Source organism: Podarcis melisellensis (assembly GCF_964234715.1).
Source record: "Podarcis melisellensis genome assembly, chromosome: 2".
In the NCBI taxonomy this organism is placed as follows: domain Eukaryota; kingdom Metazoa; phylum Chordata; class Lepidosauria; order Squamata; family Lacertidae; genus Podarcis; species Podarcis melisellensis.
Window position 1 is genome coordinate 69056707 of NC_138529.1, and position 26307 is coordinate 69083013.

At 44.8% G+C, this 26307-nt stretch overlaps 1 long non-coding RNA gene across 1 annotated transcript; it reads left to right on the forward strand.

Moving 5' to 3' along the window:
• Positions 1-567: 567 nt before the first annotated feature.
• Positions 568-4456, forward strand: LOC309363906. The gene is made up of 3 exons (XR_014165638.1): positions 568-669; positions 3579-3769; positions 4044-4456. It is a non-coding gene; the product is annotated as an uncharacterized lncRNA (long non-coding RNA).
• The last annotated feature ends 21851 nt before the right edge of the window (positions 4457-26307 follow it).

The window sequence follows — 26307 nt, forward strand, 5'->3', positions numbered from 1 at the left end:
CAGCCCAGGGTCTACAGCATTTGGACCTGTAAATCTTAATTATAAACGTTGCTCTATGCTGGGGAAAGCTTGTACTCCAGCTCAAGTCCTTGTTTCTTATCCACAGGATAGGTCGATTAATAACTTCCAGGAATAGTCGAGTAAAAATAATTGGGACAATCTGGAGAGCGGACTGTGATTGGTTCTGGAAGGGAAATGGTAAAGTTCTCGAAAAGCCCTCAGAACTTTAAAGTGGGATATTTAGTTTATGAACTGGAAAAAGCCCTTGTTCATTTCCCTTGCCAATGTGCTGCTGGAAATATTTATAGGTATCATGGATGAACAATCAGGAAAACAATGAGCACAAGCTTCTCATTTATAACCATTCTGCATGGCCTAATTAAGAAACATTAAACATTTAAACACCAGCCCACTTGATTGGAGGCTGTCATTAAAAAAAAAAGTTAGTAAGTATGATCTGTGAGCATGCAATTTGAACCTTACTCTCTCCCCCCCCCCCCGATTTCTGATACTGCTAAATTCATGATAATCCTGCCCCTGCTTCAGGTGAGATGGCTAATCTGTGACGCTCATTTTGAAGAATGCTGGGACTGAGTCACCTTCATGAGACCCCTTGACACAAAGAATTTCAATGGGCCTATACAAAATTTGAGGATATAGCTGGGTCAGGTATACGGAAGTATATTTTTCAAGACCTATGTTACTTTTTATGATTGCAAGCTGTTATAAAATGTTTTAAACATTGTTTTAATGTTGTAACCTGCCCTGGGACCTTATGATGAAGGGTTGTTGTTGTTTAGTCGTTTAGTCGTGTCTGACACTTCGTGACCCGAATGGACCAGATCATGCCAGGCACTCCTGTCTTCCACTGCCTCCCGCAGTTTAGTCAAACTCATGCTGGTAGCTTCGAGAACACTGTCCAACCATCTCGTCCTCTCTTGTCCCCTTCTCCTTGTGCCTTCCATCTTTCCCAACATCAGGGTCTTTTTCAGGGAGTCTTCTCTTCTCATGAGGTGGCCAAAGTATTGGAGCCTCAGCTTCCAGTGAGCACTCAGGGCTGATTTCCTTAAGAATGGATGCATTTGATCTTCTTGCAGTCCATGGGACTCTCAAGAGTCTCCTCCAGCACCATGATTCAAAAGAATCAATTCTTCGGCGATCAGCCTTCTTTATGGTCCAGCTCTCATTTCCATACATCACTACTGGGAAAACCATAGCCTTAACTATACGGACCTTTGTTGGCAAGATGATGAAGGGTAGGTAACAAATAAAATGGCGGTAGCAGCTACAATGAAGTATCTGGCTAATATCCAGAAGATTTTAACAACCTGACTGTAGTGGAAATAACACTAATCCCTTCCTGCTTCTTCCTGCCTGTACCAAAGCCAACCATTACATACCAGTGCTGCCTTTTGCCTAACCTGATAAGGAGTCCTAGTGGCATTCTTCTGCGGTTCATCCTTACGGCTTCCCCAGTGCGCTGCTTACATTGCAATGCCTCATCCATTACAATTGCTCAGAACCACAATACCTCCAGGACTGCCTCTGCCCATATGAACCAACCCAGACCTGCGATCATCATGCGAGGTCTTTCTTTGTGTGCTTCCTCCATGAGAAGTCTGGAGGGTGGTGACACAAGCATGGGCATTTTCTGCAGGGACTCGCTGCTTGTGGAATGCTCTCCCCAGGGAGGCTCACCCAACACCTTTGTTACATACCTTTCGATACCTGTCAAAAATGTCTCCCAGACCTTTGGCTAATTAAACAATCTACGGTGTGTGTGTGTGTGTGTGTGTGTGTGTGTGTGTGGAAGTTACTGTTTTTGTTCATCGTTGTAGTATGTATTTTTGTGGGTGGGGGTCTATATTGTAAACAGCCCTGTGATCCTCAGGTGAAGGGTGGTATAGAAATTTAATAAATAAAAAATATATGATATAGTTGCTTTTCCTTTCAATTACTCATACCACATTTGTTTTCAATTGCTGCCCACTTACTCTGTGACACTGCTATGCACTGCTTATAGGATCTCTCTAGTCTTCACCTAGATCCCCATCCTGGTTTCCTTCTCTGTACTCAGGCCTTTTCCACACTTCCAGTCTCATAGGCTCCACTCGCATTCACTGCTTGCCACCTTTTCTCCTGAGGAATGATGCTTTGATCATCACGGCATCCAACAAAAAGTCAGCAGGGCTGTTCTCTTCTCACAGCTTTGGCTGCTATGTGCTGGTTTCATCCCTGCGCCTCAGATCCTCCCCCACCAGCCACATCTGAATGCTCTCCACATACCGTCACCTTTGTGGTTAGTGTTGGAATTCAGCAAGACTTTAATTGGACCGGCCTCAAATTGCCCTCCTCTGTCAGAGACCTTAAGATTTTAAACTCTCATATTTCTGGACTGAATATAAAGCAATCCGTTGGAGGGCCAACCAAGCCCTGCCCAATCAGGGAAGTTCTTTAAAATAATAATTAAAAAAAAAATCAGTTACCAATGGGGGAAAATTCAATTCAGTTCACATTTAAAGGCAAATTTACAAAATCAGTACCTTTCAAAACAATCCATGAACTGAAACAGCTATCCTTCAAAATTTGTATTTCTCTGAATTTTGCAATGCAGTTCTTCAGCCAATGCATATACTAGGGTGAAGTATGCATATAAATGTGTATACTAGTGAAGAGGACATACAAAACCACATTATTGGGGGAAATGGCTGAAGAGGCATCTTCTGCCCTGGCATTCACACAGGGTCAGTGCAGGAAAAGTTAGCTTCGTATCAGGACATCAGTCATCAGTCTGATTCCTGTTGTGGGCTCAGGAAAAGAGCTTACAAGGTTTTGGCAGTACCCAGAGAATGGCAGGCAGGCAGGCAGATGATGAGAGTTACTAGTGCAGGGTCTCTAGCCCAGAAGCCAAATGCTTAGGAGCAGGTGGCCAAAGAATCCAAGCTCAAAGGCCTTTGGCACAAGGATTTCTCTGGGTCAAATATCAGTCTTCCTGGTCCCACCCCAAGTCATGTGTCCTTTGAGCCCTTGAAATGCATGCATGCCTTAGTTTCCCGCAAGGTCTTCTTATCCCTAGTTAGCTGATCAAAATGTTCATGGCCATTCTGATTACAGTCGTACCTCTGGATGCAAATGAGATCTGTTCTGGAGCCCCATTTGCATCCTGAAGCAAACGCAACCCGCATCTGTGCGGGTCGCAATTCGCCGCTTCTGTGCATGCGTGTGACATCATTTTGAGTGTCTGCGCATGAACAAGCGGCGAAACCCAGAAGTAATGCGTTCCATTACTTCCGGGTCACCGCAGAGCACAACCCGAAAACGTTCAACCTGAAGCAACTTTAACCCGAGGTATGACTGTACCAGGGTTTAGAGAAGCGCATGCAGAAAAGAATGCACGTTGATGGAGTCAAGTAACATTTATTTCGGAGGGATAGGAGAGGAATGGTGTGTCTTGTTTCACAAATGAGAGGTGACACTTCACGTATAGAGGAAGAGAACTAATCTATATCTTGGAGGCAAAGCTTCTCTCTGTTCCCTTGACTCCTTTCTTCAACTACAGCATCCTTCTCTTATTTCAGCATATCTTAACTGCACAGTGGCCTTTGCCAATATGCCTTCGAGGTACCATGGAACTGTTGAGAAAGTGTTAGAAGAACAGGATGCATAGCTAATTAAAGCGAATCCCAGGCTTGTTCACCAACTCCCCCACCAGTTTTGATGGGTCAAGGAGCCAGTGGTTAGTTTTCAAAAACATCCATCACCACATCAGGTATGTCTAGCCATGTCTAAATAACAAAAAGGGCACCTCTTGACTGTCCTACCTTGTAAAGGTGGGAGTACGTTTGCCTCTTCTTTAATAACAGGGAAGAGGTGTGTGTGTGTGTGTGTGTGTGTGTGTGTGTGTGTCTCCTCCCATGTGTCAGTGTGATTGGATGCTGACCACAACAATGCAATATTTCTTATCATCCCTCATGTTGTGGGACCATTCTGCCTCAGACTGCTGGATCCTGCCTAACCAAAGTGGTCTTCTTCCTTGCTCTTAGGGGGGAACCATGCAGAAGCTGAAGGGCGCATCCTCAGTTTGTTGGCATTCCAAAATAGTCAAGGGCAGAAGCTGTGGGTCCACCAGTTTTGCCGCCATCAACGGAAGCTGGTCCAACAAAAGTTACTGCTTTTCTTAAGAAGCAATTGTTGCATGCATGGATGTGCAACCTAGAAGGGCAACATCTGCTAAAGCATCAGATCACTGGATCAGACAGTGGGATAACCAATTTTGAACATTGACTTCAAAGACTGATTTCTGTAATTAAAAGCTAGGAGGCTTCTGCTTTCAATTTGGGGGGCGTGCATGGCGGGCGGGGGAAGTTGGAAGACGGCGTGGCGGCTGCGCTCTGTAATTACGGCTGGGAGATGATTTCTCTAAGGACTCAAAATTAAAACCCATCTCTCATTTGAAGCTGACATGCACCATCAGCTGCATCTTCAGTATAACATCTCTGCCTCGCCCGTTGCTTAAAGGCCTTGTTGGGACGGCATGTTGCTATTTGGAGCAGTGGGTGCTCCAGCTGCTCCATTGTGCTGGGAGATGGCCATCACCCTTGGATCTGATCTGAAAGCAGCTGCTTGCGTTTCAGAGCCCCGCTAGAGCACATCACGTAGCCCAGCTTGGGCATAATCACAAGGAGGTGCTATTTTTAAATGTGCAGTTGATCATTCATAGTGTGAGGTTTGTTTCCCTGGGCAGCAGAAATGGGGGGGGGGGAGAGATGATATCTGGACCAGCCAATTAACTTAACGAAGCTGGTGGAGTTGGTTTTGAGCAACCTCAAGGGAACTAACAAAAAAAGAAGTCAATAACTGGTTCTGCAGCAGGATTTTCAAGCCATTCCAAATTCCATGAAAGAGAGACTCCACCTACAATCAGGTCAGAAAGGGATGGAGAAATGATGGGCATCAGAAAATAATATATAAGACAAATGGAGGTGTATTGATTTCTCCTGGATGCAAGGAAGTACAGCACAGGCAGATTTGCTCAACACTTCTTGAAAGAACAAACCATTTAGTACTCTGAAATCCCAACAGATTGCTTTTATGTGTCATGTACTTGTGTGTGGATTATTCTGGATTTATAGAAGTATGGTGTTTCATATAAACTCCATGCTTCTCAAAGAAGAAGGAAATTCAGGGAGATGTTGCTTACCTCTCAGAGTTACAGTTCTCAGAATCATTAACCAACTTCAGTTCCCAGGATTCTTTGGGGGAAGCCATTCACTTTAAATGTATGCTGCTGATGTGACCACTGGCAGTCTCCAGCAGTTATCCTTGTATCTATTAACCTTCTCCTGTCCACTTTGCAATCTGCCCCCAATAGTGTGGGGAGGGGCAGGAAACTGAGGAGCTCTCTCATTTCCATACTCTGTTTCACCATCTCAGTTCAGGAAGACATACATGAGGTAATCTCATTTGATCTTCACAACAACCCTATGAGGAAGGTTAGGCTGAAAGAGAGGGGCTGGCTAGACCACTGTCACCCACTCATCTTAACTGTTGAGCAGGAATTTGAACCCGGGTCTCTCTGCTTTACGTCAAACACTGGAACCATGCCACTGTGGCTCCCAACTAGGGTGACCAGTGGCAAAAGGAGAGAGAGGGTTTGTGCACCTTTAACAGTTGTGCAACAGAGGAGATTTCAACAGGTGTAGCTTGCCATGCATGCTATAAGTACTGATATTTGTACTTCCAACACACTATAAAAGGGGCAGGTGTCCCCTATCCTTTTTGCCCAGCACTGAATCATGCCCGGAATGGCTGCAAAAAGTTGCCCCTATATCTTCTCAGCAAGTATGGCTGTGCAGGAGCTAGTTGCCCAACACCTGTGATATCTGGTCCAACTCTCTGATTCGAGAGCAGAAAAAGTGCCTGCTGGATCAGGCCCAATGGCCCAGCTAGTACAGCATCACTGACCAGCCAGATCCCTGGGGGAAACCCACCAGCAGGACCCTTCCTGCAGTTTCCAGAAACTGGCATTCAAAGCATCACTGCCTCTGTTTGTGGAGGTATATTTATTCAGTTAGAGCCTTGCACTGGTCCACTGCAGAAGGTACTCAAAGGAATAAATGCCATAGTTGGAAACATTAGTCTAAACAGCCACTCTACCAGAAATGGAAAGCTGAGGTGCACCATTTTCATCTTTTCCAGTGCTTTTTTCTGGGGGGACACAGGGGTACGCATACCCCTAAACATTTTGTGAATCTAAGTTGGGCCTCATTGAGGGGCAGTGTTTCGATATGAGTAGGAAAAGGAGAGTACTCCTAAACATTTTTAAAGAAAAAAAGCACTGATCTTTCCCTTCTTTTGCAGTATTGCCAGTGGTGGGTCTCTGTAAAAATCTGAGTCAGCCACTTGAACCAGAAATGCTGGCGCTGCAAAGGACGGTTCCTTTCTTCCACCAAGAGAAGATTAGTTGGAAAGAGGTCATTGTCAGGAATGAAAGGGGGCAGACCTGTAGATGTTCTCCATCTTCTCCCAACTTTTACATCTCCCCCGTAGGTGGGAGGTGGTTGGGTCATCAAAGGGCCCTGTTCCACATGGAGTGGAGAGGGGGAAATCGCTCAGATAGGAGCCTGGAACATATCTCTGGTAACTTGTTTGTCTCCATCATTCCCAAACCAAGTGGAGATGTTGAGGACAGGACTCACGTGTGCACACAAACACGCACACACCGACCACTGATACAGAGCTCAGAGGACACCTGCCTAAGGGCTGAATTAAACGTGATGCATCTTATGTGTCTTAGCATTTAATCTGCACTTTAAAAAACAAACAGGGAAATGGCATCAGTTGGGGATAGCAATTGATGATTATTGGGATCGCCGCCTGCAGGCATGTGGCACCAGTGGGGGATTTTCCCCAACGAATCCTGCAAAGCTAATACCAGGTTCAGAAGAGGGCTTTCCCTCAGGGCCACAGCAGGGGAGGAAGGCGTTACATTCCTACGCCCTGCTAGCCATGAGCCTGATAATAACCTTCTCCAGCACAAAATGAAACTCAGAAAGGATGATATGAAAGGGCAGTGCAACATCCTATGGACATTAGGATACACACACACACACACACAATTTACACTGCAGATGTGGAGTTGTGTTGACATTTTTCATATTGTCACAGGCACTGAAAAAGGTGGCTATGGCAATCGCACAATCCCATTCCTATTCCCACTTTACTGTTTGGATTACAGTGGGCGTGTTTGCTGTGAATGGAAGAAACTGAAATTCCCCCAGCAACTTGAGTTACCACTCTGAGTGCTGGGAATCCGAGTCACCTGCAATGGAAGCAGAGTACTGTGTGAGGGCATGATGTGGATCATGCATATGAACTTAATAATGGCTTTGTGTATCTCTTCCTCCCTCCCTCCCTCATGCACACACACACACACAAACCCACATTGTCTGCAATGAATCACTTCTTAATGTCATGTGTTCTCCTGACATAGAAAGCTGGTGATTTTGCAAGCTGATCTTTGTTTTGATCAATATGACGTTTTCATTCAGTGGGAAATTTCTGTTAGACTTAAATGTCACTTACGGAACGACTTGCGGAAATACTATTACGGTTTCCTACCAGATTTTTGTGAGGTGGGCTATTGGTGTGGGTTGCCCTTTGGCCAGTGTCAAAGGACAAAGGGATATGATATGGGATGATGTTCCAGGGAAGGGTCTCCATGGAAGCTGAGAGGGTCAGGTGATCGTCAGAAAAGACGGCTCATCCAGAGTCTGCCACCCTCAGCCCCAGCCAGGGGCAAAGTTTCTGTGTGTGATAAGAGGAGTCCCAGGGTGGGCTGCAACATTAAAACATAATATTAAATACAGTTCAAAGCAACTTACAATCACAAAATAAGGTGGGTCCTAAAAATATATGAAAGTGTCAAAAGTTGTAATCACTGCAATTGCTGTTCCCGGCTTGCTCTGGGTGTGTGATTTTTGTCTGCAATAACATGACCTGCAGTGGCTTTCTGAAGGAGACTGGCTTAGTAAGCTGACCATAGCAGTTTAGTTTTAAATCACTGAGGAGTGTTTAATCCCAGTGGGATCTGCTTTTCCTTATTACAGAGTAGTTGCAGCTACTACAATTCTAGGATTCTAAGAAGAAACTGAGGCAGAGGTGGGTCTTTTGGAGTACAGTGGTACCTCTAGTTACGAACTTAATTCGTTCCAGAGGTCCGTTCTTAACCTGAAACTGTTCTTAACTAGAGGTGTGCTTTTGCTAATGGGGCCTCTTGCTGCTGCCGGCAAACGATTTCCTTTCTCATCCTGGGGCAAAGTTCTCAACTTCAGGTAACTCTGCCAGATTAGCAGATGAAGCGTTTGTAACCTGAGGTGTTTGTAACTTGAGGTACCACTGTACCTCACATTGCTGGCTGTCCCCCCACAATGTGAAATTGGGGCAGGAGAATTTGGCTGCCTCTCGGCTGTGCCTCCAACTATGCTCAACCTGTTTATGTGTAAATACTACACAGCACCAAGAAGCTTCCAGTGGCCTACTTCCAAAGGAGCCCAGATCCACATAAGCTCTGCGCCCCTGGAGCTCCTCCCCATTGGAAGCAGTGGAGTGAGCATAACAATGCAGACTGTGTGAAGAAGGATGCTACTTCATTGTCACAAGTGTGTAATTGTTATGCAGCAATAGCTTGATAATATTAACCCTGCTCACTAACAGAGTCTTAGGGGCAATCATTTTACCTTTAAATCTTGGTATATATGTATATATGCACAAATAACATTTGTGAACATTTAGGTGAGTGTGGGTCAGGCATTTTGTTTTCAAAGCAAAATTATCACTCTGGGAGTGGAGTGTGTGTGTGTGTGTTAAGAGTTTCTTCCTGCATGCTGGGGTGGTGGTGATGATGCTAAGCTTATTGGCTTGCTCAGCTCTGCCAGGAGAAGCAAACAGCCCAGCCTACACACTCTCTCACTTGTTTCAGCATCCCGCCTCTTCTCCCAGCAGCCTCTCTTGATTAGCACAGGATTCTCCTTAATTTCCTCTCCTAAAATGATTTCCCCAATTCTAAAAGTAGCATGCTATGGATTTTATGCATGTAAGAGTTGCATCCAGCTAAGTTCTAAGTTCTACCATTCTGAAATGAATGGTCCTAAGATAGTCATGTCTATTTATTTCAGTTGGTCTTTTCTGAGTACAACTAACACGGGATACAACCCATTATTTTTTTCCTTGTTCCTTGGCTTCTCCAACCCCCTCCTTGCTTCATTCTGAGGTAAGGCCAAGGGGCTCCTTTGTCAGATCAAGGCATTCTGGGGTGGGGGTGGAGGTGGCGGCTGGTAGAGGACCTGTTCTGCCACTCCTGTGGTGGCTAAACATGTTGTTCATCATTTAAACCTTTAAATAATTTTAAGTGGTGTTTCTGACAGCTGTGGCAGTGCCGTCACCTTGCGTAGAATGCCTCACAGTGAGGAAGTGACCCTTCTCTCCTTCCTCAGCGCAAGGGAGGTGGAGAACTTGGGTGGTTGGCTCATGGAGGCAGCAGCAGAGTCAGGTGAGTAGGGAACCACCAAATTCCCACCTCCATGTCCACTGCTGGAGATAGCTACCTCAGGTTGCCTCATGAGTGCTGGTCCTGCTGTCCCCTCTCTCTTCCCCATCATATACCTACCAGTGATGTTCTGCCTCTCCTCCACCCCTTGTAAAAACGACTCCACTTTCTGCAAGGCTCCCACTACCAGCTTTCAAATGAAGCATGCCGATTGCATAAGTATATGCATAATTTATGGTCACACAGAGCTGGCATTTTATTGTCAAACAAAAATTGATGATCTCCTTCTACTGGTCCACATTAGAAAGTGTCCTTTCATACTGTATTGCAGTGTGGTGCGCTGGTTTGACAGCCACGGGCAGGAAGTCCCTACAGAGGGTGGTGAACACAGTGCATGATTTCATGGGCTGTCCCCTGAGTTCGCTAGATGACATTGTGGGAGACCACTGCCTCAGGAGAGCGAGGAAAAATCTTAGGGACGACTCACACCCTGGCCAGCACTTCTTTAATCTCCTACCTTCAGACAGGAGATACAGAAGTATAGTCAGCCGCACCAACAGGTTAAAGAACAGTTTTTATCTGTGGGCTGTTGGGCTGCTGAATGGAAAAAAATAGTGGTGCAATTGACTTCCGACAAGCACACAGAGTGCGAACAAGACTGAGTGTGGGGTAGTGACAATAAAGGTTTATTATGTTTATTATTTATTTATTATTATTATTATTGGTGCGATGAACAACCATGATGACGTGAGCCAATGGCAAGCCATGCACCTGAGCCGCACTCATCCCAACAAGCGGAAGAGAAAGCTTTAAGGGAAACAAACAGCTGGAGACACTATTTCCCGTCATAGATGGATGACCTGGAGGCCAACTAATTCCACAGTGGCAGCTGTAAACAATTCCTAGCATTCTTTAGATCCCCTGCATCAGCTGTTTTCTACGTTTCAGCAGCCTAGCCTTCACGCCAGGCATCTATTCAAGCCCAAACTGCTTCAGAGAAGGAGAGGTTTTGGGCGTTTGCTATCATCATTGCCACCTCCTCTGCGACTTGCCATCCTTAGGTTAAAATGCCAAGTTCCTACAGTCTTTGCTCTTGCAGTATGTCCACCAATGCTTCTGTGCATTTGCTAGCCTTTTTAAGTATTTCCAGTGGTGTTCCAGTTACACCCCTACTGCACACACACACACACACCTGCATACACTCCAACATTTCTCTGACAAAAATAGGGACACCCTATTCTATACCCTTTGGCTGACTGATATTCTACGGCCTTTTATATGTGTTTGTGGGAAGGGAAGGTTATTGCTTTTTTTTTGTTTTTACTTGTCCTTTTACCTTGTATTTTATTCTCTGAACTTGTGAGGAAGGGTGGTATGTCAATTAAATAAGTAAATAAATGCCCTCCAACATTTCTCTGATGAAAATAGGGAAGTCCTAAGGAAAAGCGGGACATTCCTGGATAAAATTGGAAACTGGGATGGCTTCTGTAAATCCAGGACTGTCCCTGGAAAATAGGAGAGCCTGAGAAGAAAGTTAAGCACCCTTTCCCCCAAGAAATTGCTCTTGCTCCCCCAGTCCCCACCCTCACTCACCATTCCCTGCACTGGGAGAGGCAGTCTGCTGCAATTCTGCCTCAAGTGGCAACTGCACCCAACATCTCTAATTGGCCCTTCATGTGAAATTCCTTATTGTGCATGGGAGGAGTGGGGTTGTTTTCCGATGAGATCAGTGCTTTCCCCCCTAAAAATAAAAATAGGTGCCAGTACTTACCATGATGTTGTTACAGTAGGTGTCACATTTTTTAACAATAAAAAAGAGGTGCCACGTACCCTTAAAAGAAGCCCTGGACAAACTCCCCTTGCAATCCATTTTATGTTTGACAACACTTCCGAAATAGGCATGGCACACCAAACGCTTGGGACAGGTGTCAGCCCTGAAACCCCACCCAACAGGCCTCAATCCCTGGCACCCAGAAACTAGAAAGCTATTGCAGTGCAGCCCGGATTAAACCTTTGCGCTCCCTCCCTGAAGCAAAGGCTTCTTTGCAGCCATCTCCGATGACTAAGTTTGCTGTAATAACCTCTACTTAGCAGCAGGAAAGAGCAGCAGATAATTGCAGCTCCACTTCCCTTTCGCACGCCTGCATTGCCAGCTTTTCTTTTGCATTAGCTTCGGGATGAACAGTTCCAAGGTTGTGTTGTTTTGTTTGTTCCAATTTCCTCGGTAGCGATAGCGGCTTTGTAGAGGAATCCAGTTAGCACAATATAACACAGTTAACGCTGTCTGGAGGCTTTTCTTGCTTTTGCTCGGCGCTCCCTTGCTACGAGCTTCGCAACCATCCTCCAAATGCATAATCAGCAACTTCTCTCTCTCTCTTTTCTTAACGAGATTATTAAAGCAAGAGCAGCTCGGCTTCCCTTTAGCACAAACAAGCATTCACAGCCGTCAGTGCAATTGAAAAAGCTTTTTATCATTAAGTTCCAGTCCAAAATCCAGCTCCTTTTCCAAGAAGTCTTGCCAACCTTCCCTCTTCTATTCCTTGCTCATAGAAGAAGAAGTTTCTCCAGGAATTTACCATCTTGGGTGCTGTTCAAGGGCTTTACAGAACCATTAGATGATAAGCTCCCTGGCTAACCATTTTCTATTACCCCCCTGGTTTTTTGGGGTGGGTGGTGACATTATTTTTTGCTTGAGTCTGGGTCCTTGGCATTGAGTACATTTCACTGTACATACACTTAAATGATTTACCACATGCCCATTAACAACAGCCAAGTTCCTTACCACTGTTGAAGTGGCTCAGATCATATATATGACGGACACCGTTCTTTGGAAATTAAACCAATGTCCAGAATTTAACATTCAAAAACTTTACTTGCAGAAACTTATAGATGAATTAAAACATAATATTTAGTCACGTTTCTCCGAGCATGGGCTTACAGTCTCTTCTCCTAAATTCCAAACAACTGTATTTTCTTCTCTTTCCAGAGCTTCAGCCTGTGGTTTCTCAATTAGGCCATGCCTTGCAGTTCCTATGAGAGATTTCCACTTTTACCTTCTCCTGCAGCTTTGCTACCTCTATTTCAAGCACTCCAACACTCTTTTCAACTTAGCAATGTTCACAGTAGATTCTAAAACACAGCCATCTCGCTTCACATAAAATGGAGTCTCTTCTTCACTAGATACCTCCCATGTGTCCAGCATTCGCCAATCACATGAGAACTGCTAGAGAACTCTCTAGAATTCAGTTACCAGCCAATTGAATTTAAAGACTTAGTAATGCATACAAGCATTTACAATTTCAGTGAATTACATTACTATACTTATCAACACCTACTCCTTGGGCAGAGGTAGCAACTAGGGGAAATGGAGCTTTCAAGCAGTTCTTAGGTTGGCAAAGAAAACTCATTTTTCAGAGTGTTGAAGGTGCTGTGAGAGAATCATGGTTGCTGGATATGTTTGTGTGTGCACCCATTCCATGGTCACCTGCAGTGAAAACATGGTCCTGAAGGAGGTGAGGATAGGTGACCCCACCTAGGCCCGAAGTCACCCCCTCAACCAGGCCTCAAAACTGTCCAAAATTCCTTTTGTCTTCTAAAAATCCAAAACAGCTTTGCTCTTCTCTGCTTTTCTCACAAGATGCATAGGAAAAATGTTATTCTTTTATCAGCACAAGAAGGCTTCAAAAAGCTAATGAATAGGCTCTGTTCAAAGCAGGCCTGAGAATTGACTTTTATCTCAGTCAGTTGCAGCATCTTTGGACATGCTGAATCGCTCTCATTCCCCTTTCCTAGGATGGGTGCCGAGAGTCCACAATAGTCCCAAGACAGGTGCTTTCTGTTCATGCTCAGAGGAACTCATGGGGCAGGACTTCAGAGAAGGAGGAGAAAGGGGAGGGAAAAGGAAGGGGAATATATGCTCTGTGCAAATGACTGTGAACTCGTGCTTGTTTGTGAACTGTCACACTTGCTCCTTCTACCAGTTCATGGATGGTAGAAAGAAAGCCTTTTCTCTGAAACTATTCCTTGAGTGTCTGTTGACTCCCATTTTCCCTTTCCTGGGCGCAATATTTTTTTCCACCCGAGGGCAAAGCCTCATGAGGCTACAATCCATGTTTTCGAACTGCAAGGGAAGAATGGCAGCTCAGTGGTAGAGCCCCAGCTTGGAATGCAGATGCCCCCTGTTTCAGTCTTCAGGATCAGGGGATGGGAAAAGCCCATGGGAAAACCTCAGTGCCCCCGGAAAGCTGCTGCCAGTCAGTGCAGTGTAGTCGGTATGGAGCTAGAGGGCTAATTTGTCTGTCCTATGTTTCAAAGCCTTCAAAACATGCTTGACCCGGAGGCAAAAGAAGCATGTATACACCCAGAGCAACAATGTCTCTTATCACTTGACACAGGGAGATCAGTCTCTTTCAGTTCCACGCCAGTTTTGCATGCACTCAATCACAAGCTCATTCTGTCCCACTTTTTGCAATCTTAAAAAAATACGTATTTAATATGTATGTATTTTATACACATTCTTGCACACACACCCTATAAAATATACATTTTTGTGCACATACTTTTAAACCCAAGCTGCATGATAAAATCTGGAGAAGTTTGCAATCCAACTGATAGCTGTGTTTTGCAAATAAGTCCAGGATGGGCAAATTACTGTATTTTTCCATGTATAAGACTAGGTTTTTTTCCCTAAAAAATAATGTCAAAAATTAGGGGGCATCTTATACTATGGGCCATCTCCCCCCCCCCCCCCGTTTTCTTAAATCTGAGTCCCCCAAAATAGGGGGCATCTTATACATGGTGTCTTATAGGCAGAAAAATATGGTAGCTTTAAAATGCAGACTGAATGAATTTCTTGCTCCAACCCTATCTATCACACCAACATTGTCTTTCTTCTGCCTTGGAAAGATCATTGCTTCGTGTATGTCCATTGTCCTAGGTGCGCACTCAACAGGGAATATAATGACCCAGAATGAGAGGGCTGGTTGCATAGAACTTGAGCCCACAAGATGATTTTCTCCTAAAGGAACAAAGAGTTTCCTTAGCATTACGTCCCCCCCCCCCCGTATCTTTGACCCTCTGGGCAGAAAAGCATCTGGGGGAGAAAGCTCAGTGCTGTAGAGTCAGGTGGCTAAGAAAGAATGGGTTTTACAAAGCCCCTCTCTCAATTCATCTGTTGATGACCCCTTCCAGGAGGAATTCTATGATTCTATGAGCCTGAGCCTGAGGCTGTGCACATGCATGGGGGGGGGGGAGAGGGAGAGAGAGAGTGCTTTCTGGTGGAAATATGCTTGCATTTAATTAGCCAAACTGTTTCCATCTGAGCTGTGCACCTCTTTATTATTGTCTGCTCCATTTGGTAGATTTAAGAGGCTTTGAAATGTCAAACAGAGCCATTCAAGATGCATATTCACAATATTTAATACCTATTGTATATTTTCCATATAATCAAGCCACCCATCCAACCAGCCAGACATGCAACTATGTCCCAGGTATAGTGGTAGTGTCCCAGTGAGATCCCCGCCTACCTCCTTCCCTTTCTCTGATCCCATAGGGAGGAGAAGAGGGGCTGCTGCATATGTGAATACGGCATTTACATTTGCTCCCATAAACAAGTGTATGTGTGTTTGTGTGTGTGCACGTGCATGTGTGTTTTCCCTTGTGGAACCTGCACTGTGGCCCAGAGCTCTGAGTACCTAAGGCTCCAAATAATCCTGCACCCATTTCCTTGATAGTAGAACTGAGCTGTGTGATTGCCAATGTACACGACTGCGTGTTTGGCAGCCAATCCCTTCTCTGAGCTTTTTTTGGGAATATCATACATGTGTAATAGTAATAAACGCCAACTGCTGTTCAATGTCTGCCTCCCAGCAAAGTCACATGGAAGTGTATCCTATAGAAAGCCAATTGCATGCCCTGAAAAGTGAACCAATGATTTTGTACGCTAGTTATGACAAAGTGCCTGGCCAACATCTTCCCCATTCCAGGCAATTTGTCCTGGCTGCCACTGCGAACCAGGTGAAAAACCTACCACTTAACAGCTGCTGCCTCTTTGTCCAAATGCAGAGCACATCCTTAGAGCAGTCAGAAAATGCTCAGAACTATTGCGACAGAGTGTGCAAGAAGCTGATGCTCAGGAAAACAAATGAGGAGAAGTGGAAGCAGCACAGTCTGCAGGAGAGCTGCATCTAGTGAGGAGCTGCTGAAATCCACACACCCCTTTGTCTCTGCAGTAAAGAGCAGAGCTGGTGCTAGAGCAGTGGCAACAGGGTTTGGTAGGTGGGTCTGGCAGTGGTGGGTGAGATCTGGTATGTTAGCCAGGTGAAGACGGAAGGCCAGGCTCCAAAGAGCTATCTAGGCCCTTTCACATGGTCAAAGAAGCCCATGCTGGGTGCTCTGCGGTCTGAGAGAGCACACACATGCCATCCCATGGCCAGCACCAAGATGCTCCTTGGCTATCTTCCCATGAGGGTCTTAACCCTTAACATGCTCCTGGGCCCTTGTAAGCTCTTTTACAGACAGTTATGCAGCAGGTGAAGGTTTTCCTAACGTGGTAACATAAAGCTATCCTGCAGTCTTGTCAAGTTACTGTCCAAGGCACAGGTGCCATGCTGTGGTGATCAGTTGGCAACCTCACATATGCACAGGGGGGAGGGATGTCTTTCCTCTTTAGGGGTCACCAATGTAGGATTACACCCTAAATCTCCTTTGCATTCATCACAACCTTTGTCTTTTACTATGAGCAGGGATATTTGAAATCCGCTGTAGCATATGGTGGGAGCTATAAGAGAATTTAAGTTCCTTTGCTGAAAATTTTAAAATGTGGCTTCTCAAAGCCCTGATGTAGGCTACAGACTTTAAGAGGAGAAATCCATTCATGCTTCCTATTCTGTTCCTAAGCACCTCCAGTTTTCGATTCTGAGAGCTCACTGTGTTTCTAGTCACCGCCACTAGAGAAGATTAAAATACTGCATTCTCAAAGACAATGTGGGTATTCGAATGCTTCAGTACATATCCAAAGTTTGCATTATAATGCTGTGAAGTTCATCAAAATGCTTGTCTGACATGTCTCCTTTCATTTACGGTACTTTGCTCCCCTGTTGCTTTGAAAGGTCCTTTTAAATAACATCCTTTCATACCATGTGCTCGGATTAACCAAGTGATGACTCACAGGTAACCTGGCAACTTCTCCTCAAGGCTGGTGAATCTCAAAAGATGCAGAAGCAGCTCCCAGAATGTATGAATAATGAAATGACCATTCAACTCAAAGATTCATATTTTTGAAACCTTGACAAACTACAAATGTGTTTTTAATCCAAACGTTTGACTGAAGATAATTCAGTGCATTTTAAAAATTTTGCCTAGTCTTTTCAGCTCTGTTGGTACCTACCCATCGTTACCTTGGTGACTAAGACCCTGTAACCATGATTTCTTCCCAGCACTGAAGCACTGGTAGCTAAGGACCATCTTCACTTTGGGATTTGAGTGCTGTAGGCTTGTTGTCATGTGTTTGCGCTAACATTGGTTGTCCTTTGAAACTCAGATCCTGGTAAGCATTTATGAAGTTGGAAAATGGTGTTTTTCTGCTTCCTGGCTGCCAACCCAAATTGCTCACCCTCTAAATTGCTCTGCCCCTGGCAGAAAGACCTGTCCTTTGCCATAAGATCCAGCAAATACGAGCCTTGGCCCCAAGGGCTGCTTCACCACAGCTTTGATTTCTGCAGGCAGGGTACTGCAGAGCAAATCTTGGCTCATTGAACAGAACATTGCTGGAAAGAACATTGCTACAAGGTGGAGTCAGTAAACAGGACAAGGAAGCAAGGAGGAGCTGGTTACGTCCATTCCCAGGAAGAACAAGGTGAGACACAAAGGTTGGATTTAAGCAAGGGACACAACTTTATTAACTCTGTGGTGAGCAGCAGTTTGAATTCCTTCATTTCTCCTACCTGTGTTGAGGCAACAGAAGCCAGAAGACCATGTGACTCAGCTGAACTCCTGGTGAGCTTGTCCTAATGGCTTGCAGGTCCTCTCTGCCCCACATACTAGTTGAGTTAAGGGGACAGTCTAAATATGGCAACCCTACCCAGGGCACACATGGGACGTCAAATCCTCTGCAGGAGGCCGAGCATTCTGGCAAAGCTGGGCAATGAAACTGTGACATGCAAAAGGCCCTCGGACCCCTCAACATTGAGGAGGCTGGCCTCACTTGAGAGTGCTGAAGAAATCTCAGCCCTCTAGAGTTGGCACACCTGGCAGGCCTACCTGCCCCAGGAGGGTTCTAGCCCTACATCCTCCAGACCCCTAAGTGCTGAGGGGTTTTTCCAGAGAAGCTCATTCTTGTGCCTCAGGCCATTCGTCCTTTACTTCCACTTTCCTGCTAGTTGAGGTTGGTCTAAACTAGGCCCTATTTAACCAGGGCCACCCATGACTACAATCCAGCTTCCCAATCTTTCACATTACGCAAGGTGTGGAGGATCTTACTCAGCTTTGAAGTGACCAGCTCATTTTGTACTGCAAAACAAATTGGGTAGCAGAATGCTGACTGCTGACTGAACAACTTCTGACTGTCATGAACTGGCAGGACACCGAGGAAGGGGAAGAGGATCCTGGCAAGGGGTGAAGCCGTGACTGGTACACACCGGGCCAAGCTGAAGATGGGGAAGGGGAGGTTGTGGATTTAGGAGGTAATCATGGGACATCAGAGGATGGTGACGGGGCAGCTGACAGTTCACAGGAGTCAGGGGAGGGGGAACACATCACCAGAACCAGAGGCACCCCTATCTCCACAGACATGGCAGGCACTGAGGCAGACACTGACAGCAGGAGGTGCACTCTAGGAGATGGAGACAGGCAAGGGAACACAGCCCAGCTCACTAGTTGACCGAGTTGAGATCATGGGGCTTGTTAGGTCTGAGAGGAGGTTTGTGGTCACTCAGCTGCATGAGGCTCAGAGCAGGTGAGGTCCACGTGTCTTGTCAAGTAGAAAGGCACAGCTGCTCAGCTGGAGCAAACCCAGATGTGCCAAGATTGGGAAGGTAGAAGGGATGCAAGGCAGAGAGTCTGTGTCTGCTCAACGTTCTATGACAATGGACCATAGCTTGGCTGCTTCGGGAATGCCACTGGGCTGTCACTTTGGGACTGACCCCAGGTTTTCTGACCCTCAATTTTCTGCAGAGGTGGGAACCTGGCCTTCCTGTTTGATTTTGGGCTTTACTTGCTGTATTGGGTTTTGAGCTTTTGGACTGTGTAACTTTTCTCTAGCATTGCCCTTGGGACTGTGTGCACTAGCAGGATTTACCTCCAAGTATTCTGAGGTTCAGAACACTGACTTGACACTTGAGGTGCTGGAAGATCTTTGCCTGCACTGCTCCCCTATTGGCCGAGCTGCATTGGCCCTTTTGCCTCACTTCTGTCCTAAGGCCAAATGCAACACCGCTGCTCCTGACAGCTGCACTGCTAGGAGTGGCAAAACTGGGCTGTAGCTGAGCAATATTTCTGGACAGGCTTGATTCTTTCAATCACAAAACTTCCTCCTCCGATCCCTATGACTTTAAGAGAGCTTCTGACTGAAAAACAAGCAATCGCTATCCGCTACTCTGGGCGACTTGGAAAATAACTCTTCTGAAGTCCGCTGAATTCTTGTTCCTGTTGACCCCAGTATGTGCCACAGGTTGTAATAAGCAGAGAGTAGCTACGGTCAGCAAGATTTGAAGTGATGTTTGGGGCCGGAACTTTCTGAGAGATTGCGGTGAGTTTCAAGGAATTGCAGCCAAAGAACATAAACCAGGCACAGCCTGTGGCTCAAGAGCCTCAAAATTACCTTTCTGCGTGTTTCCTAAGCTTCCCAAAATCCTCCCTCAGCTGGAATAACAGAAGGCTCAAGTGCAGGAGCATTACGCAGATGGAAACCAAGCTGAATTGAACAATGCCAGAGCCAAACCGGGATCCAAATTTTTAAAAAGAACAGAATTCAATACAGTGGGACCTCGGGTTAAGTACTTAATTCATTCCGGAGGTCCATTCTTAACCTGAAACTGTTCTTAACCTGAGGTACCACTTTAGCTAATGGGGCCTCCCACGATTTCTGTTCTCATCCTGAAGCAAAGTTCTTAAACCGAGGTACTATTTCTGGGTTAGTGGAGTCTGTAACCTGAAGCATATGTAACCTGAAGCGTATGTAACCCGAGGTACCACTGTATAAAACTGAAAGCTGAGATGGAGACACCGAGGGATTGTGGTTTTTATTTATTTATTTAAACCAAAAACAACCAGTTTTAATAGGGAAAAATAGTAGAGATGGGTACAACACAGAAACTAGGACCAAAAAAGGTCATACTGCTGAGCCTTTCCAAACTCCCTTCTCGCTGTACTCCAACCTTATTTTAAAGTGCCACTCCCTGCTCAATGCTACTCTCCATCACAGAATTGTAGCGTTGGAAGGGACCCAGAGGGTCATCTCGTCCAACCCCCTGCAATGCAGGAATCTCAACTAAAGAATCCAAGACAGATGGCCATCCAAACTGTGCCTTAAAACCTCCAAGGAAGGAGAGTCCACAACCTCCCAACGGAATTCATTCCATTGTCAAACAACTCTTATTGTCAGTAAGTTCTTCCTGATGTTTAGTTGGAATCTTCTTTCTTATAACTTGAAGCCAATGGTTCGAGTCCTACCCTCCAGAGCAATTGTTCCATCTTCCATGTGACAGCCCTTACTATTCTCAAACATCTGCCATTGTTTAAAATTGCCACTTTCCTCCTTTCAGTGTCTTTCCATCTCTGCTTAATTTAAATCTCTGCTGTTGTTTAAAATTGCCATTTTCCTTTCGGTGTCATGGCATCCCTGCCTTACTTTCCCCCTTTCCGTGTCCTTCCCTTCTCACTCCCATGCCGTGGTCACTTATGTTACGCAACCTGCCCTCGTTTTTGATCCCCTACGCCATCCTGACTTCCTGAAAATCCAGGATTGCAATAAGGCACTACAAATCCTCCAATGGGAACTGTGCGACGACAGCCTAACATTTTTATTATATAGGAAGATAGAGATAGATATATTCTTGCTGTTGGCCTAAGTGCTGTCAACTTTGCAATGTCAGCCTTTCCAATCTGAACTTTACTGTGAGACTCATCAGACCCTGGGTCCAGAGAGCTATTCAGTCTGATATAAAAGCTCTCTGCTCTTTCAAAAGACATAGCTTGCAACAACGCTTTCAAAGAAGGAAGGTACTATAATTTCCTGAAACTGGAAAATCCCCCGAAAGCAGGAACACTAAATTTCTCTGACTTACTGCTGACTTGAAAGGTTCTAGTGTGGGCATGGATCGGTGGTGAGATGTTCCTGCACATGTAATCATAAAACTGGTCCCTCAGCTTCCTATGGGGCTATTACAGGAAACAGCACTAGACTGGAACATTGCTACTATAAAAACCAACGGGACAGAGAGCTTTCCAAACTCCTAGCTGCCTACCCACCCCCTTTTCCCAGAAATTATCAGGACTGCAGAACAGATTACTTTGAGGGGACCCCCCCCTTTTTTTCATTTCGGATAACATCTTTCAAATAGGTTAGTAAGAATATTTTAGGATGTAAAATGCACAAACTGTTCCAAGATCAGTTGAATATTCTGTGCAATTTCTTGTCAGTACTGCTTTTCCTCAGGTCAGGTCAGCCAAGGATGTGGGGGGTCCTTCTACATTTCTAGCAGCTAACATTATTATTATTTTAAATTCTGGATATTCTTAGAGGAGTTGAATAAATAGCACCTTGTCCACAGTTTTAATGAGTTATTAGTTCAAGTTGGTGATGCTGTATATTTCTCTTAATAGTTCACCATCTGGGATTGCTTCACTGATCATTACTTCTCATTTGCGAATATGACCTATCTTCATCCTTATGTAGTGTAATTTGGGACAAGATAAAAATTTCCTTTGTTTTTCAGACTGTCTTTTTTTTTTAAAAAAAGGCATTCATCTTGATAAGACCAAAGAGAAATTACTGGTTTATATTATTGTGGCAACAAGGACACTGTATGTAAAGTATTGAGAGACAAAATACCCTCCCCAATTAAAGGAATGGAGTATCCTGGTTTTGGGACTCAACATGTTGGAGCGTATGAGACAAGCAGAAAACGTCGCTCAGTTTAAACACAGCCTCAAGAGGAGGAGGGGAAAGAGTCAATTATTGTTTCATAGCTGAAAGAGAAACATGCAAGTTCTTCATTTTATATGTACGCCGCTTTTCCGGGGGGTGGAATCATGTTCAAAGCAGCTTACGACAAAGAAATCAGGAAAGCATTTCAAAACCGAACAATGCAAAAAGAATTGCATAATAACAGAAGACAACAACACAATAGCAAATATAACTGCGTACCAAAGAATCAGCATTTCAGCGCTATAAATACAACAAGATTACATTAACAACATCACACCTCCTGGCGATAGCAAGAATAACATGGGAGCTTGACAGTTTCACCTTGGTGTCCTCTGCCACGATGTTGCTCACAGTCCCTCATCTGAGGGAGCTTCTTATTAAGGCTTCCAGGGGTGGTGGGGGCGGGGGGGTAGCTGGAAACACCCCTCCCATTATGTTACACTTTGGAGAAAAATGTGGAGTAGAAATGTAATAAATAAATATAAACAAATAAGGCTCCAGATTGTTCGGGAAGGATCCAAAGACAAGTTCTCTTCTTGACGGATTGGCTAGCACCGTGTGACAGTTAAACTAACTTTTGCTGGACCAGACCAAAAACTTCCCACATCAAATGTATTACAATACCAATGTCAGAAGACATTACACAATACCCTTGGAAACCTAATTCAAATAAACATGATTTCTTCACAACTTTATTTAGGTCGCAATCCAAATTATAGAGACTTATTGGGTTGTTGTTTTTATATTATGTATTTTGTTGTTTTATATTTTTATTTTATTCTGTGAACCGCCCTGAGACCTCCGGGTATAGGGCGGTATGTAAATTCCATCAATGTCTTGGTATATAAATTCAATAAAAATAAAATAAATAGGAAGCCCCTGTTGAGTACACTGAGACTTAAATGCATAGGATTATACCTCATGACATCAAAATAGAAAAGTCTGGAAGCCTAGAGAATGACAGAACAGACCCTCGAGGGAAGAGAGATGGCAGGAAGGAACTTGTTGCCGGCTTAGGAAAGAGATGGAGGATTCAGCTCCTATGTGCAGATTATAATTATTTTAGCCAATTCCACTTTTCTCCCTGATGAGCACTTCAGGAAGCTGCCACCTTTCTTTATACTGTAGGACACTTTTTCTCTTACAGTAACTTGAAGTTCCCTCCGGGACTGGAGGAGTTATCAGTGTGGAGACCATTCTACCCACCAAACATTGATTTGCTGTGTGGGCGGCAGTAGAGTAAGTAGGTGGCCATCACTTGATTCTCCCTATTCTGTTTGGATCTTTTCTTCTCTCCCTTGCTCCTCCTTTTTCCTTCCCTCCCCCCTCCCCAGGAGCCACATCTTACTGAGTTCACAGCCTGTAAATCCTTTCCCTTAAAAGAGAAGGAGAATGAGAAGAGAAGGTACCGTACCTTGCAGATAAATAGGAGAGGCACTCTTCTGAAGTGAGAAAGAAAAAAAAAGAATTCCAGGGCTAAGTCATTTCCCTAGCAGTACCCTCCCCCCCCCAAATGCACAAAGTTCTGAGGTAGAGTAAAGGTGAGCTCTGGCAACCCCTACAATAAAATATCCTTCCAATGAGTTAAGACTATGCTGTAGAGTGGGCACAGTTTCTCTTGCTGTGGGGTCTCATTTATCTGTTCTCTCTGGGGCACTGCTTTGAATTCCTCCGTTGCCTCTTCTGAAAAATGCACCACTTACTTTTGTACCTGAGCCAAGGGTCTCATTTCTCTTTCAGAAACGAGGTAAAAAGCTTTTGTGCTCTGCTAAATGACAAAGAACAATGTATGCTCCTGTGCAGCTGCGGGAATCCAAGGCTAACCTGGTCCGATCAAGGCCTTGAGAATGAATGAAGCTATTTTTGGTCCAGGCAGTCCTTGATGTACCTTCAAGTGGTTTTGCCCTTCTGGACACCTCTGCTTAATTCTCTTAATAATCACAATACATCTCTGTTAGGTGGTTGGAGGGAGGTCTTAAATGCATGTTCTCACAGCTGAGCCTTCATCTCACAAAGGGATTGATGGACCCATTGAAGTTTGGTCCATGCCAGTTCTCAGAAGGGAGAGGACTAAATCTGTTTCCAAGAAGATTTTTTTTGGGGGGGGGGGAATCCTTAAAGGAGAGTGGGGGGAATCAAAGAGTAAGCAAAACAGTCCAATTAATACTGAGCATGCTCACTGGCTGCAGAATGTAGAGTATCTGTTGGGGTGAAACCAGGGGTGCAGAATTAAATGGAATGGAGTGTCCTGGGAAAGGTCTTAGTGGTGGGCTGGCATCCTCCACATCGACACTCCGGATTGCAACACTTGGATGGATGCCTGTCCTGCTTGTCAGAAAGAAAGATGCTTGGTTGACATGGAATTTAACAGGAAATGAGAAGTGTTTGCTATATTTTTAGACTCGTTTATTAAAACATTTAATAAAATGTTAAAAACAGTGACAGACGAGATGGTTTCACAGTGTCTAAGAAGAAACTGCAGTTAAGAACATAAGAATTACTTTGCGGAAGCAGAGCAAGCTTCCATCTGTTCCACCAGCGGTCAGCCAGATGCAGAAGTGGGAGACCCACAAGCAGAGCATAGAGGCAATGCTCTTCCCCTGCTGCTCACCTGCTCTCATCTACACTGGACATCTGGCAACATTCTGCTCTTGTACATGGCGGTTCCATCTCACTGGGTTGGCTGTAGCCCACTGATAAGTTATAACAGGAGGGACTTCAGGCCTGGCAGTGGGGGGCAAATGTAGCTCTCCAAGCCTATCTGGCCCTTGGGCCTGACCCCAGACCACACCTCCATAGGTCAGAGCTTTCCAAACTGTGTGTTGCGACGCGTTAAGTGTGTCGGCTGCAGTGTTTAGGCGTGTCACAACAGCACTCTTATAAGGGGTTAGCTTAACCGCCAATTTGCTAATACAGTGGTACCTCGGGTTATAGATGCTTCAGGTTACAGACTCCACTAACCCAGAAATAGTACTTCGGGTAAAGAACTTTGCTTCAGGATGAGAACAGAAATCGTGCAGCGGCGGCACGGCAGCAGTGGGAGGCCCCATTAGCTAAAGTGGTACCTCAGGTTAAGAACAGTTTTAGGTTAAGAACGGACCCGAGGTTCTTAACCCGAGGTACCATTGTACTGTAAGACTGAATGACTGTGTCACGAAATGATGTGTGTCTAAAAAGTGTGTCACCAACATGAATAGTTTGGGAAGCTCTGCCCTAGGCCATGGCCCTCACTAACCCTGCTTTACACCCATTTTTTAGTTGGTTTTGCCTAGCTAGAAGGTGTTCTTGAACCCACAATGCCTTTTCCTTGCCTGGATGGAGGATAGAGAAGGGTGTGTGTGTCTGCAAGAAACTATCCCACTGTGCAAAGGTAAAATGTACATTTGTTGCTCCACCTATTATTGCTTCTGGCCCCGCCCACTTCTGGCATGTGGTCTCTGGAATGTGGCCCTCAAGCTGAAAACAGTTCTCTACTCCTGAGTTGTTGAAAAATGCCAGAACAGTCAGAACTATGAGAGCTAGGGATTGAATTTTCTGAAAATGTCAAACTTATCCACATGGAGGTTTTTTTTTCTAATTAGAGTTACTATTTTTTAACCTGCTCAGCTAAAAATACAAACTATTCTCACATTAATATTAAATGCACATTATATGCATATATATGCCAGGTCTCCTAACGTAGCCAGCGCATAAACTGACACATATAATAATGCATAGCTATATAAAAATACTTACATATAAAAATAATGCTGCAGATATATAGGACTACATGAGGTGCATTTTGTGGATAATTTTGCATTATGATTAGATTTTTTTAAAAAAACAATGCACTCCTATATAAACAGACACTCGGTGCAAGAGATGTTGCAAAGTGGGCAAAGCTCAACTGGGCCACACCTGCCAAATTCCCTGAATGAATTCATTTTAAATGGACTCCTCCTCCATCCCTAGCAATAGCCATCTCTACAATTTACCACATTTATATCCGGTCTTTCTTCTGAGTTTAAGGCATTTTCCATGGTTCCTGCTCTGTAGCCTACCCTCACAACAACCCTGTGAGATAGGTTAGGCTGAGAGCAAGGATTACCCAGTGAAATTTTGGGGCTGAATGGGAATTTGAACCCAGATCTCTTTCCACAGCCCTAGCTTAACCATAAAATTTGCTTTATACTTCCTTTTTAAATGATATGCCTTTGCTAGCACCACAATAACTGGTTTCATAAGCAACCTTTATTGTGTGTGCCATCACAACAATCCTGGGAAATAGCGTGCTGTTATTCCCATTTTTATAAATAGAGGGCCTGAGGCCAAGAGACATGCTCAAGGCCAACCTAATGGGTCTGTGGCAGAGATGGGACTTGAGAACCAGTTCAGAGGGAAAGCTGAATAAGATGTCCTGAGCTAAATGTGCATAAGCCCAGGCTCCTTGAACACAGCGGATCTTACTTTAGAGTAAAGTTGCAGACTCTTGGCTAACACTCTGGGGCCTACATGACCAGAATTGGGTGTGGAGACACCCCCTGCCATACCACAAGAGATATGCACATTCACAAGACGCAGATCACACACAATTATCTGATGAGTGTGATTCTTTGTGTATCTTTCACTTGAGCAC